The sequence below is a fragment of the Curcuma longa genome, chromosome 6 (genome assembly GCF_044706935.1).
Source record: "Curcuma longa cultivar G26 ecotype Majalengka, Jawa Barat chromosome 6, ITB_CL_G26_1.1, whole genome shotgun sequence".
Classification (NCBI taxonomy): Eukaryota; Viridiplantae; Streptophyta; class Magnoliopsida; order Zingiberales; family Zingiberaceae; genus Curcuma; species Curcuma longa.
In genome coordinates, this window is record NC_133866.1 from 10,591,387 (window position 1) to 10,602,602 (window position 11,216).

Consider the following 11,216-nt stretch of genomic DNA (forward strand, 5'->3'; position numbering starts at 1 on the left):
TCCAAAGGTGAAGAACCTAAGGCAAAGGTTAAGAGGCTAAGAGAAGGGTTAAAGTAGGGTAAAAGAATTCTCTAAGAAAACCATTTGTAAGTTCCCCTCACCTGCGATATATTTGCTACGTATGATTCCATGTTTTGTTTGCTTGAGTTTATGGCTTTGTTATGCAAAAACCATAAGGAATCCATGCTAGAGTTTAGGTCAAGAACAACTAGGATTAAACGATAAAGATTGAACTTGATACATGTTTTTCATGCCATGTAATGTATGCTATAAAACCTAGTGTTCTTGAGGTTAAGTTAAGGCTAACCATATGTGAACCCTAAATGGGTTTCGGCTAGGAATGGTTAAGGGTCTTAAGTCGAGTTTTTCAAACTCAAACCATGGACTTATATGCTCTAAAGGGTGTTCTTAACATGCTCTAGGGTTTTCATGGTTAGTTGTGAAGTTAACCAAGGTAAAACCTCACCATGAGGTTTCGGCCAAGAAGACCTTTAGGGTTTAGGTGATGGTTTTATACCCTAACAATGGTTAAATACATGAGTATGAATGTGTAGAAGGTTTATGGGTTTTGGTTTAACTTAAAGCCTTGGTATGCTCCCTTTAGGTTTCGGCCATGAGAGGAAGTAAGGCATCAAATGGTGCTCAAGCCAAGGAAGAAAATGACCTAGGACAAGTAGTGGTTTACCATGCTTTAGGGTTTAATGGAATAAGTTTTTAAACCATGTCCATGACCTTGAAGTTTCGGCTAACTATGAACCTAGGGTCTAAACCATGCCTTGAACCTAACTAAGGTTGTAAGAAAGGAACCATGATGGTTAGAAGTTATGTGGTTAAACCTTAACCTAGGCCTTGCCTATGGTAGGGTTCGGCCAAGTGAAGATAACCAAAGAAGAGTTGGGTTATTCTCAACTAAGACTATCAACCTTAGTTAGGGATGTATCATGATAAGGTAATGTATGAAGGGCTAACCCTAAAGAATATGGGTTTAGCTATTAAGACTATGATGTGATGTATCATGCCATATGAATGAAAAGAAAAGGAATGCATGAATGTTCATATGTTATGTAAAGAAAGAAAGGAACATTCATGATATGAAAGAAAAGGGCATGTGCATCATTATGTTTTACTTTGAAAAGAATGGCTTGTACCGGATCCTGAAAAGGATCCAAAGGGAAGGGCACCCTAAGGCAGCCAAACGCCCCTAGGTCGAAGGACATTTGAGAAGACCTAGTAATCGAGTAGTCGAGACTAGCTACCTCGTACTATCTCTTGAATGTATGCGCGCAAAGAATGAATGGGTACAAGCCAGGGATCCCATAATGTTGATGATATGTTTATCTATTATGATAATAAGTTTTCAAAGGCATCTGCATTATGCTTGTATGCATATGAATGAAATGATAAGATAGAAGAATGTATGTGCTTTATGCAAATTCCATGTGCTTCTATGTTTATGCTTATGTTTGCTTATGCTATATGAATGTGATGTGACGAATGGTTTTGTGAGTAGGAAAGGAACTTACTAAGCCTTGTGCTTATAGATTTCTTTCTTATATTGCAGATCCAAATAGTAGTCACTGAACAAAGGGAAGCAGCAGTGAAGAGGCTGATGAAAGATGTGTGTGGTGGTGACATGACATAGAGATCCTGGCAACTTATTAAACATGACTTTTATATCTGCATGTTTGAATGTCTAGACTACTTCTATGTTGAATGTTTGTGCTACACTTAGATATTCTAACTAGACAATGCATGCACCTTTAATTTCATTTGTAAATCACATATGAATTTCCTGCCATGAATATATGTTTATGTTTCCGCTGCGAAGTTTTATGGATTTTCGTATGTGAACTTTTATGAATGAAAATAAGAAAGAGTAACTGTAGCGTCCGTCATGGGCCCTATGTAAGGGCGGGCGTTACACGACCTCTTGGCAAAAGGAAGACTTAACATGACGAAGCTGAGGAAAATATCTCAAGCAAATGCAAGGATGAGCACGAGGCTTGTGGAAGATGTTTAAAGGCATGAGTCAAGGCTAAGGGATGAAGAAGGAAGCTGAAAGGTGATTTTCTGCTTCACCAGTCGATTAGGACTAACATCAGTCGACTGATGTCCTGATCTAAAATACACAGAAAGTTTGGTCGAGTGAATGACACTGACCAGTCGATTGGCCAATCGACTGGTAGAAAGTTCAGTCGATTGATATGTGAATGTTGGGCTGACAGTTGGAGAATTAAACGCAATCTACAGAGCTGTTGAAATCCACCAGTCGACTGACACTGATCCCTGAGTCAGTCGACTGGTATCAAGAAAAATATAAAAAGATAGATTGAAGATTGGAGACAGTAGTGTTCTCACTTTTTCTTTCTCGCATGATCTTCAAGCTCTATGACTCTCAAAATCTTCCCCTAAACTTTCACTACACATTTGTAAGAGGAAGAGATCATTTGTAAAGGTTTCTCTGCCTTCAAAGATTACTTTGAGAAGGAGAAGTTTCATAGTGGAACGTTTGCGTGGTGTGTGTGGATCCTTGGATTAGTCACCTCATAGAGGTGGATACCAAGTAAATCGAACGAGTTAATATTCATTTAATTTGTTTTACTTTTGTCTTGTGCTTCCGCTAACGATTTTGTAGGCAAGAGTAAAAATTTGCTATTCACCCCCTCTAATAAATACATCGGTCTCAACAAGTGGTATCAGAGCAAGGTTCATTTCGGAAGAATTCATCTTCAATCGGAGCATCTAGATGGCGTTTCAAGAGGGATATAACACCGCACGACCTCCGTATTTCGACGGCAACGACTTTGCTTATTGGAAAGGTAGGATGGAATACTATTTAATGAATGATATTGAAAATTAGTTTAGTGTGGTAGATGGATTCGAAAAACCAAAGGATGCATCTGTAACACCTCTACCTAGCAAGGATTGGACGAAGGAAATATGCAAGAAGGCTCAAGCAAATACAAAAGCCACAACCACCTTGTAATGCGGACTCTTCAAAGAGCAACTAAGCAAAGTTGGACCATTCAACTTGGCCAAAGAGCTTTGGGAGAAGCTTATTGAATTAAATGAGGGTTCAAGTGAATCTAGAAGAGCCAAGAGAGATCTCTTGGTTGGACAACTTCAAACCTTCAACATTGTAACGCCCCCCTCTTTCTTATACTCATAGGGAGACATTACGTACTTAAACTTTCCTTAACTTTTACTCATTAAATAAAATAACTCAAATAAACTTTTCTTTTTTCTGTTTAGAATGCGGAAGCAAAAGAAATAAATATAAATTCTTGGACATAAAATAAACATTTATATAATTCTTGATCTTATTCCGCGGTTCTGCCGACACCACACATCAAACACTTCTCCAGCTGCCTCCTCTTTCCTATAACTTTTCCTTTCATTTATCTGCAATATGAGGAATGCAAACTATAAGCAACGCTTAGTAAGTACATCATCTAACTCACAAAAACCATAGAAAACTTCGTAATAACTGATTTATGCAACATGAATGTTCATATCTAAACATGTGAGGGGATTTTCAAAACATACTATTTCATAATAATTAAACATACTAAACATCCATCATTTGGGCCCTGACAAAGTACCAATGCGCGCATCCCTAACCAGTCCGGGGTAGCTAGCCACCGAAGTCGATTAGAGCGTACTAGGCACCTCGCGGCCTAGGGGCAACTTATGGAGCCCATCCCTTGGACACCTCACGGTCCGGTACTTGTCAACATCAAAATAAAGTACTTTCTTTCATATTAAAATATCTTACTTCTTATATCATGCAATTCTACTATTTACATATGCTTTAACAAAATCATGCATATGCTTTAACAAAATCATGTTTATGGAAAAATAAAGAAAACAACGGAACTACTCATACTGCAGGTGAGAGATGTACTTACCTTGTCTGCTTTTAAACGCTAAGATTTGTGAAATCGGAGACTTTCTCCGAGGTGCTCTAGCGCCTTCTACGCACGACCTAGAAAAATCATAACTACAACTTAACTGAAATCTTTAATCTAATCTAATTATTTAACCGGGTCAAGAGTTAACCCTAACACAAATCACTTCTCATTACTCTAATTAACTAGATTAATTCTCTTAATCAAATATTATTTATTTAATCAAATCAGCCCGAATTAATTAACCATAATTTGATTAACCAATTAATAAACCTTAAATTAATTTGCTAATCAACTAATCATCTAATTAATCGAACTTACCCAATTAACTTAATTAATAATCTGATTAACTATCAATTAATTAAATCTCACATTAATTAACTAATCAAATAAATTAATTAATCAAACTAACTTTAATTAATTAACCTTACCTTAATTACTTAATTAATTAATTAATTACCTTAATCTTCTTCTTCGCGTGAACAGGGGCTTCGGCCGGCGTCAGCTGAGGCAGGGCAGACCGGCGGAAGGCGTCGGTGTCGGCTGGACGGCGGCGTTCTCCGTGAAAAGGGGCGGTGCAGAGCAGTGGCGCGATCGCGAGGGCGGCGCCGGCTGAATTTCGGCGGCGCTGAGCAGTGGCGTCGAACGGAGGAAGGGACGCGACCGGTCTGTGGAGAGGGGAAAACGGATAGGAGGCGACGGCGACGGCGACGACTCCGCTTCTCTTCACGCAGCGCCGGTGACGACGCGGTTCTTCTCCACACGAGCAGGCGACGGTCAGAGGCGGCGTCGACTCTGTTTCTCCACGCGGCGGCGGTGAAGGGCGCGGCGGAGGTTGGCTAGGGCTTGAGATCTCGGCCTCCTCTTATAGCCCTCTTCCTCGGTCCGTTCCGAGTTTTCCGCCGACGGAATCGGCCGGCGGCGGACGCAGTCCGCGCGGGCGGACGCGGCTCGGTGGGGCGCGGGTCGCGCGCAGAGAGGAAGCGGCCGAAATTCTTTTATAAAGAGGAGTGCACAGTACTCCTAAATTCGGGATTAAGAATTCCCGTTTAAACCGGGTCAAATTTCTTAAATCGAACCGGATTAAATTTTGGTTCATTTGGTTCGGCCATCAAACGACTTCCAAATTGACCCAAACAAATTTTGTTGGATTCGTCTTGCAAAGACGAATCTTTTCACACCTTTTATTTTATCAAACTCCCTTCTATCATATAACTAAAGGACCTTTATTGGAATTTTAAATCTAATTAAAAATCTTAAAAATAGAGGAAAATAATCCGGGTGTTACAAACATAAAGCCAAATGAGACCGTAAATCAAATGCATGGATGGTTCAAAGAGATTGTGATTTTGACTTCATGTGATAGGTGAGAAAATAGACAACTGAGATTTAGTAAGGTATGTGCTTCAAGTCTTCCCTAGAACCACTTTATGGACATTTATGGTTGATGTGTATAAAGTATCTAGGGATCTTTCAGTTGTTAAATTAGATGAATTATTTTATGAATTTGAGCTACAAAAACAAACTAATGTGTCTTCCAAAGAGAAAAGTATTGCTTTGATTGTAGAAAAGAAGGAGAAGGAGAAGAAGAAGAAGAAGGAAAAGAAAAAACCTTCATCTGAGTCCGATCAAGAGTCTTCGGATAGCGATGAGGAGATGTCGGCAAAGGAGGCTGCTCATTACATAAAAAAGATGATGGAAAAATCAAGAAGATTCACAAGGAGGGATGTAAATGATATTTCTCCTTAGAATTCCGTTCCGTTTAATTCATGCTGGATAAAATTTTTTTTGGAAACAGAATCTTATCAAGTAGCCCTCATATTCCATGTTTATCTCTCAACATCTAATGTCTCCAGCTAGTGAGATCGGCTGCTTGTCAAATCAAGGAGTTTAAGCGTGCTAGTCTTAACAAAATCGATGTCGTCTGTAATCATCAATTCATCGACTAGGAATAATTTCAATACATTCATAATCACACATGTAGAAATCCTTACAAGTTGTGATCCAATCACAAATTCTCTCATGCTATGAATCGTATTGCGAACATTCAGTAATTAAACTTAAGATCCAATCAAACGTAAGAAATTACACACTTAAAAGTAAACTTTATTTATTATTAAACTTTAACAATACAACCATAAGGCGATTGCTTTAGAACACCTCTCAAACATAACAGAGGCTAGGCAAGAAGTCCTAGTCAGTGAGACAGAGCAAGAAATCTTGGTAGATCAAGGACACCATAGGAAAAGTTTAGGTGCGTCAGTGGACCGGACGTCTAGTAGATCAATGGGTCAGCGAGGATAAGACATTGAACAAAAGTCGGATGTTGAGTAAAAATCCAAACATATTTGGAGGATTGGATGTTTGGAAAAAGGTAATGTTGATGCAAGAAGCACTAAGATCTTGCCTAGAGTTTTGATGTTTAACAATACACCTAGGTCTGATCAGTTTGACTAAGGGGTTGATCCAAACAGGACTTGATGTTTGGATGAAGTGAGTCTAGTCAGACCAGATGACTAGCGAGAAGTCTTAGTCGATTAGACTAGGCAGTGGAAGTCCGGATCTGGAAGATTGGGCAAGGGAAGTCCTGGTGAGTGAAGCTAGGCAGTGTAAGTCCTGATTTCAAGGATCAAGCAAGGGAAAGTTCTAGTTGTAGGCTAGGCAAAGGGAAGTCCTGGTTTGGAGGATCAGGATGAAGCCTTGGTAGAGTCAAAGCACCAGGTGAAGTTTGGGCTGGTCTGGAGGACCGAGTTGCAGCAAAAGTCTGGGCTGATCTGGAGGACCAAGTCGCAGCAGAAGTCTGGGCTGATCTAGAAGATCAAGTCACAGCAGAAGTCTGGGCTGATCAGAGAGGACCGAGCTGCAGCACAAATCCTGGGGGCTGAGGACAGAGCCGAGCAAAAGTCCAACGAGTCAGGAGGACTTGATTGGCAAAGGTAAAATTTTCCTGAGTGGAGTGGGTTAGGATGTGTTCCCAGAATGGAATAATAGGCGTCAGACTAACCCAGGATTTCGGTAGAAATCTAAAGTTAGACCCACAAGGTAAGGTTTAAGATTGTCTGTTTGCTTGTATGCTTGTCTTGCATAAACCAGGAGATGGAAGCAAGATAGAGAAAGTAGAGGTTAAGCAAACAAATGTAGTTGAACCAAGTCCAGGGTAACCTCAGGTCAAACCTGAGTCAAGGTGACTCAAGTCGACTTGAGATGGAGTCAATTTGACTTGAGTGGATGGAGTCGACTTGAGTAGATAGTCAAGTTGACCTGAGCATCAGATAACGCAGCGGAAGACAAAGCTTATCGGCAAGTTCCACGTTGGACTAGAGTCGACTTTAGTAGGGACTTAAGTTGACTTGTAGGCCAAGTCAGCCGTAGAGAAAGTGGATCGGGCTTACGTGGAGTCGACATGAGATTGGCTCAAGTCGACTTGAGCATGGTATAAAAGGAAGGGCAATGTGCACATCAAACATATCAATCAACAAGTTCTCCTCTCCGGCTAGTGGCGGTTTTGAACGCGAACGGGGCCAGACGCTTGCAACTAGGGAAGATCCAGGAGGAGTGCGCGGTGCTCAGGACTTCCGGATCGGCAACAAGTGTTTGATTGCTTTACTTTCTTTCAGTCTTTATTTTAAGTTATTGTTATTCTTTTATACGGATTGTAAGATAGTTTCTCCGCCTTCGAATAACTTCGGAAAGGAGACCACTAGTGGATGAGCACCTCTCGTACATAGGCCTTAGATGTACTAACCCTGGGGGGTTGGGAATCAAGTAAATCTGCGTGTCCCTACATATTATTCTAATTCTGCTTCTAAGTTATTTTGTAAGAAAATGAACGATTGGTCTGGGTAGTCAAGTGGAGTAAGGAATACCTTGCTTGGTTTGCTTAGCTAAGTGGAAACTTAGCTACCTCAAAGACTGCTGTTGGTGCAATCGTGGCCCAAGTGATTGGATTTTAATGTTTGGCTAAATCAGTTAAGTTAGGCAATGTGTGGTGATCTAACATGTGTGACTTGAGTTCACAGGAAAGTCCAGGAATGGAGTCTTGGCAAGGATGAAGTCCCGGAGGCGCGACCTCTTGGCAATTGGTGAAGTCCCGGAGGCGAGATCTCTTGGCAAGGATGTCTTAGCACGATGAAGTCGAGGGAAATGTCTCAAGCTAGTGCAAGGAAGAGCACGAGGCTTGTGGAAGACGTTTGAAGGCTTGCATCAAGGCTAAGGAGTGAAGAGAAGCTGAAAAGGGAAGTTTTCAGCTGTGGCAGTCGACTGGCTCTGCCAGCAGTCGACTGGGGATGATCCCGAGCACACACAGTTAAGCACAGAAAAATCAGTCGAGTTGACAGTCGACTGGAGCAGTCGATTGGCTATAGAGTAGTCGACTGATATACTGCCGTTGGGGTGACAACTGGCGAATTAAATGCGTATTTAATTCCCGTTGAAGTCCATCAGTCGACTGGCCCTAGGAGCAGTCAACTGGTGCACTGAATTTCTTAAAAATAGTGGTCAACGTCGCAGAGAAAAAAAAATTCATTCTTCATCTTCTTTATTGTTCTCTGACATCTGAAAAAGCTCTTTTCTTCCTCTCTTACTTCATAAAAGATCTTGTACGAGGAAGACATTGATTGTGAGGGTTTCTCCGCCTTCGAAGTGTGATTCGAAAAGGAGAGTTTTTCTCATAGTGGAATCGTCGGGCTGTGTGTGTGGATCCTTGGATTAGTCACCTCGTTGAGGTGGATACCAAGTAAATCGACCGAGTTAGCGTTTGGTTCTTTGCAATATATTCTTTATCTTTTTGCTTCCGCTAACAAATTTGCAGAGAAAGTCGAAAATCGCTATTCACGCCCCTCTAACGAACACACCGATCCTAACAAGTGGTATCAGAGCCAGTTCGTTTCGGAAGATCAAACGTTCAACCGAAATACAAATGATGTTTCAAGAGGGATACAGCACTGCACGACCACCGTACTTCGACGGCAACGATTTCGCGTATTAGAAAGGTAGAATGGAATATTACTTAATAAACGATATTGAAAATTGGTTTAGTATTGTAGATGACTTCGAAAACCCGAAGGATGAGTCTGGAAAGCCTCTACCTACGACAAGTTGGACAAAGGAGATATGCAAAAAGACACAAGCAAATGTAAAGGCCACAACCACCTTGCAATGTGGACTCTTCAAAGATCAACTGAGCAAGGTTGGGCCTTTCAACTCGGCCAAGGAACTCTGGGAGAAACTGATTGAACTTATCGAGGGCTCAAGTGAATCTAGAAGAGCAAAGAAGGATCTTCTAGTTGGACAACTCCAACACTTCACCATGAGGCAAAATGAGACCATGAGTCAAATGCATGGACGATTCAAAGAAATTGTAAACGGTCTACATGTGATAGGTGAGAAATTGGACAACCAGGACTTAGTAAGGTACGTGCTCCAAGCCTTCCCCTGAACCACTTTATGGGCATCAATGGTCGATGCTTATAAAGTATTGAGGGATCTTTCAAGTGTTAAATTAGACGAACTATTTTGTGAATTCGAACTTCATGAACAAGCTAACTTGTCTTCGAAGGAGAAAGATATTGCTTTGTTTGTATAAAAGAAGGAGAAAAAGAAGAAGAAGGAGGAGTCTGTTGGGTTGCAAGGGTGCAAACATAGTCCCACATCTAAAACACATGGGAAAGATCATGAGTTTAAAAGGATGAAAAGTATCTCCATTGACATGAGGCCTTTTGGGGAGAGCCCAAGAACAAAATCATGAGGGTTTAGGCCCAAAATGGATAATATCATGCCATTGTGGAGATGCAGACATCCTTTTGGACCCAACAAGTGGTATCAGAGCGAGACCGCTCTTCACCGGACTAACCGCCGGATGAGCCATGATCCAGATCTAACCATGTGGTTTGAATCTTAAACAAAGGAAGTAGGGGAGACTCGGACCATGAGGGACATGGCAGCTGGACCATGAGGGACATGGCAGCCGGACCATGAGAAATGGTAGGGGAGCTTCCAGTGGTCCTTTGTTTGAGGGGGGATTGTTGGGTTGCAAGGGTGCAAACATAGTCTCACATCTAAAACACATGTGAAAGATCATGGGTTTAAAAGGATGAAAAGTATCTCCATTGACATGAGGCCTTTTGGGGATAGCCCAAGAACAAAATCATGAGGGCTTAGGCCTAAAGTGGACAATATCATGCCATTGTGGAGATGCGGACATCCTTTTGAACCCAACAAGCAATTGTTGGATTGCAAGGGTGCAAACATAGTTCCACATCTAAAACACATGGGAAAGATCATGGGTTTAAAGGATGGAAAGTATCTTTATTGGCATGAGGCCTTTTGGGGAGAGCCCAAGAACAAAACCATGAGAGCTTAGGCCCAAAGTGGACAATATCATGCCATTGTGGAGATACGAACATCCTTTTGAACCCAACAATTGGTATCAGAGCGAGGCCGCTCTTTACCGGACTAACCGTCGGATGAGCCATGATTCAGATCTAACCATGTGGGGACCTTCTGGAAAAACAAAGGAAGTAGTGGAGGCTCGGACCATGAGGAACATGACAGCCAGACCATGAGGGACATGGCAGCCGGACTATGAGGACATGACAGCCGGACCATGAGAAATGGTAGCCGGACCATGAGAAATGGTAGGGGAGCTTCCAATGGTCCTTTATTTGAGGGGGGGATTGTTGGGTTGCAAGGGTGCAAACATAGTCCCACATTTAAAACACATGGGAAAGATCATGGGTTTAAAGGATGGAAAGTATCTCCATTGGCATGAGACCTTTTGGGGAGAGCCCAAGAACAAAACCATGAGAGCTTAGGCCCAAAGTGGACAATATCATGCCATTGTGGAGATACGAACATCCTTTTGAACCCAACTCAAACTAATCAATGGTGATTTCTATCAACAGATAGACTTTACCAAGATTTTCTAAAATAATTTTGAAATAATTTTTTAAAATTAATTTTCAACTATAATCTATGGGCTAAATGTTTATGATTTAAACATTAACTTTTCCCATGATTGACCAACACAAAATCTATTTGGTTTAATGAAACTAAGCCTCATTTTGATACATCAATTGCATCTTGAACTTAGTTCATCATTTTAACATCTCACTTATATATCTAATATATCTTAACACATATACAAGTTAACCCTATGATTCTTGTGAGATGTAAAATTAGATTTTTCCTAAACTAAGGGATCATGCATCTCTAACTAAACATTTTAAACTTGATCATCCTACCTAGAATGTCAACTAATGTCATTGTCCTTAATTTCAAGAAATTTAAATAATACATGTAAATGAGTAT